We start from the raw sequence: 4,682 nt of genomic DNA on the forward strand, positions 1-4,682 counted from the left end.
CAAACATGAGATCTCAGGGATTTATATGAGTTCGGGCCGTGCATGGAAGTAAGCTTCCTACATATATCAAATAAATTTATAAAATGTTCTTATAAACTATGTGATATCACTCAACACGTTGTGACTTTTTCTTTATTTTTAGTTAATTTGAATAGCACTTTTAATTAATTTCCCCACTATACGTAGAAAGCCTAAAACGAGCTCATTTGATTTATCACTCACATTAATGACGTTCTCGACGGTCTCGTGGATTGAATTAATTATTTCCAATAATTAATTAGGCAGGATCCTTTCGTCTCTGCTGGGCTAACGCGTGGTCCAGATTTCTTATAGATTTCTCTCCGAATTAAAGATATATTAATGGGAATTGATTGTAAATTTCGAACTCTTCAACAACACTGAGTTCACAGATAATTTAACATTTAATACAAATATTTCACATTTAAAAAAGGGGTTGACTTGATAATTTTTACAAAGAAAGAACCCTAAACTCCATGTGCATCCTCTCAGGTCAAGATCTTAAGCCAGAAGAAGGAGGTTTTCAGAAAAATTTGTCTCTTCCTAGAACAATTTTGTAAGCTTCTTTCTGATTGGCCTTCAATTTAATAAACTCAATACAATTGGTCGCCTCAGAATCAGGGCTTCTTCAACTTTATAATAGAAAAAATTCAAATAAAAAGTTTTTATACAAATATATGGAGTGTTTATCTTAAATTAATTTCATAAATAAATCGTAACATACGATTTTAATAGATAATACATTTAGTTTTTTATATGAGTTTTGTATACTCTGGATTTTCGTGCTTTTTAGATTATAATAAATATTCATACAATAATAATAGTTGTCCGTAATTCTATACATCGACCTTCCTTAGTATATATAATAATACATCTTTTGTGAGTAAATTTTTATAATTCAACCTATTATACTGGTTGATCGAATGATCAGCTGATTCGCTCAGCATTGATTCAAATAATTATCGATTTATTCAAGATCGACTGATTCTTTTCAAAAATGTAAAAAAATAATTCTAACCTCAACGTACATGCAAACTTTTATTTTTTATAATCCGCCAACAATAAGTAAGCCGCTTTATAGTTTTTAATTTTGCCAATGGATTCTCATAGTTGTTGAATCACAATTATACATGTTTTCTTATCTTTTTTGATAATACTATTACTCTTAATCACTAGTAATATTCGATTTAAGTTGATTGATCCTTTGACTAGGTCTAACTTTCTTTTCCATTTTATAATTCTATTAAAATTCATTGGTTCATTTCAAAATATTTGATGGTACTAAAGTACCACGTGACACACTTAATAATATATACTTTTGAAAAATGTGCAAAATACAATTAACTGAACACTCATGAAACAGTGAAGTCACAACACATTTGCGATGAAGAACTACAACAATTATTTTGGCTACTGATCATACGTGGCGGTAATTTTGCCGCTCGATGCTTGGCGGTATTTTTTCCGCTTAATGTGTAAGCATGACTTTTTTTTCGAGGCTGCGACGGCAGTTTCGCCGCCGCGGCAGAAACCACCCAGTGTGTAACCAGCGTTACTATTGTGTCTCCGCTGTGATGCGACCACAGAGTCTCAGTAAACTCTAAAAAATTATGTTTAACACTATTTATTGACATTTAAACAAATATTTGACAATTATAAATATTGGGGAACAGTAAAGTCCAGTCAATATAGACATAAAAAAGGGGGTTTGCTTGCAATTTATATCGTAGTTCTGATTTTTTAATATTTTATTTGGATACATGAGAGAGGTTCAGAACCAAATTCTTCATGTAAAATTCCATGGTGCTAATACAGAGTGGCCCAAAAAGTTCGTATTTTAGGTTCATTTTCCAGTTTTCAGCTATTTCCGGCAAAATCAGTGATCGGACAGAAAATTTGCTCTTGCCTTTTTTAAGATCATAAAATTCTGAATGAAATAAGATCATTCGGAACTCTCTATCTCCAGCTGAGCTATGATTTTTCAAATATGAGTGATATTTTAAGGAAAAAAATCAATTTTGATCATATTTGGTATTTGATCAACAATATATCCCGATTACAATCTAGATGTAAAATTCAAAATCCCTCTGGGCATTTTTAGCTTCAACCATCATCACCATCTATATTGTCCTCACAGTGATATTTCGCACAATGATATAAGCTCATGAGATCATGTTCCATGAGAATCAACCGTTAGTTGCACTTCATTTCAGTATTTCGTAGTGGAGAGGCGCGCGAGGACATGATCAAGGATCGCTTAAGGATCAAGCTATCAAAATGAAAAAGTTTTCTTAGGAAAATATTTTTTTTCAATCATTACTTTTTGAGACATGAGCGCCTAAAGTTTAAAATTTTGGGACAGAACATTTCAAATTCGGTACGAGATGAATCCATAAAATTCAAAGGATAAATTCTTCATGGTCTTTTTGATTTGATAAAACAAAAATTTTCTGAAAATATCAATTTTTGAGAAAGTTTTTCAATTTACTAAAAATGACCAAAAATAGTGTTCAGTTGAGTTTTTTTTGTAAATTGAATAACTTTTTCAAAAATTGATATTTTCAGAAAATGTTTCAAAATTTTCTTCTTTTATTCAATCAACAATGCAATGAAGAATTTATCTCTTACCGAAATTGAAATGTCCTGTCCCAAAAATTTAAACTTTAGGCGTTCATATCTCAAAAAGTAATGATTGGAAGAGAATGTTTTGCTAAGAAAACTTTTTCATTTTGATATATACCAGTACAAATCGAAAAACTTTGAAAAATATCACCAGTACAAGAAAGTTTATTTTTAGCCTTTGCACAGCCTTAAGACGTAGACTGCAACATAGTATTAGGCCTACTTAACTTGCTAAGTAATTAGAACTACAATTTCTACAAGTTTGTTTAACACACCTGTTAAATTAAGTAGAACTCGTCTGACCTTTGCAATTCCTTCACCAATTCTTCAAGATCTGGGGACTGAACTATTTTATGTTCGCTAGACCACTCAGACGTTCCTGGGACATTGTTGATCTTCATTAGCTCGAGGTTGAAAAGCTTCTTATATAATTTTACCATTCACATTTGATATTATGAATTTATTATTTATTTGTATTTTAAAATTTTCCGTTCCTTCAAATTTGCCGCCCCCAAAACCTGCCGCCCTGTGCGGCCGCCCGGTCCGCCCTCCACTGGGGCCGGGCCTGCTGTCAACTGTTAGTGGGTTTGACAGCTTTTATTTAATTTATCAGTTTATAGTAAATATCGGAACCGATCTTCGCTCGTTATTTATTTATAAACTATTGATAAACAGAACACAATTCTTTAAAATTATTGTGGATGGACTATCAGGCACAGCCCAAAACTGTTTCTTCCCCGAATTTTGATTTATACACTATAAATAGCCCAGAAAGTAGGTTATGTTCCATACACTTGAATTTAGGTTCAATTTTGGTCCAAACATTTAAAAACAAAAAAGTTCTAATCTAGATTATTTACAAACCAAATTGAATAACAAAATAACACTCACTAATCACTTAAAATTGTCAAATAATGGATAACTTTGAAAATTATGAAATACTCTAGTTTAGAATGATTATCATGTGTCATGTCAACAAATCAGATTATTTTGATCAAGTCGATTAAAATTTCTAGATAATATTTCTCGCTGATAGTAGCCTTATATAGATACTTCTGGGAAGAATTTTTGCGCAATCCGCGAGAAATAAGGAAAAATTTTTGCGCAAATCCCCCTCAAATTAAAGTGAATCCATATTTCTACTGTCAAATTAAAGTGAATCCATCTTTCTACTGTCAAATTAAAGTGAATCCATATTTCTACTGTCAAATTAAAGTGACTCCATCTAATGCTATACTGACAGTGAGAGTCAACCTTGGAAGATATGCTCAAATTATTCTCTCAGTCAGATCTTACTTCAGCATCATGAATCTCTAAGAACCCAATTCAACTTATACTGACAGATTAAATCCCAGTCTAGTATAGATAAGAAACTCTTTTGTAGATGTGCTAAAACCCTATTACTCTTTAAGTTTCTCGTTCTAGAGTTAGTTGCAAGGATCTTTAAATGCAAGGATATTACTTTAAATGCAACCCTAAAATCTTTAAATGCAAAGTGAATCCATCTTTATACTGAGTGAATCTGTTACATCTTTATACTGTAAAATTATAAAGTGATTGCAAATTGAATAATTCGGAGGGTACAAGAGAGTGTGATACACCCATCGTTTCTCTGTCTCTCGCATAAGCTTAAAGATTATGCAAAAAATTCATCTATTTGAAATGCATTTCAAAAACAGATGGCCCCATGCGTTATCTTCTATTCTCGCTACTGCTTTTTCCTCTATTACGAAAGAGAAATCCAAAGTTCCTTTTTAATCCAGCCTTCCTATACTGCCAGTTGAAGTGAATCCATTCTGCTCCTCGAGACGGCCTTGTGAAGGTCGGGAGGGCGTTGCCCGGCCTTGAGTGAGTGAGCGACCGAGCGATGTCAGCTTGTGCGTACATCAAGCTATATATAAAAACACATTTCTTATCACTTAATGCAACTTGGAGAGTGATTGAGTGCACTACACGTACTAGCTGCCGAGGAGGGCTATCACAATTGGACTACATACTCCACAGAGGTCACCGCTAACATTATTGATTGTGAGTAAAACTTT

This window comes from Nilaparvata lugens, chromosome 5, assembly GCF_014356525.2.
Source record: "Nilaparvata lugens isolate BPH chromosome 5, ASM1435652v1, whole genome shotgun sequence".
NCBI classification, from domain to species: domain Eukaryota; kingdom Metazoa; phylum Arthropoda; class Insecta; order Hemiptera; family Delphacidae; genus Nilaparvata; species Nilaparvata lugens.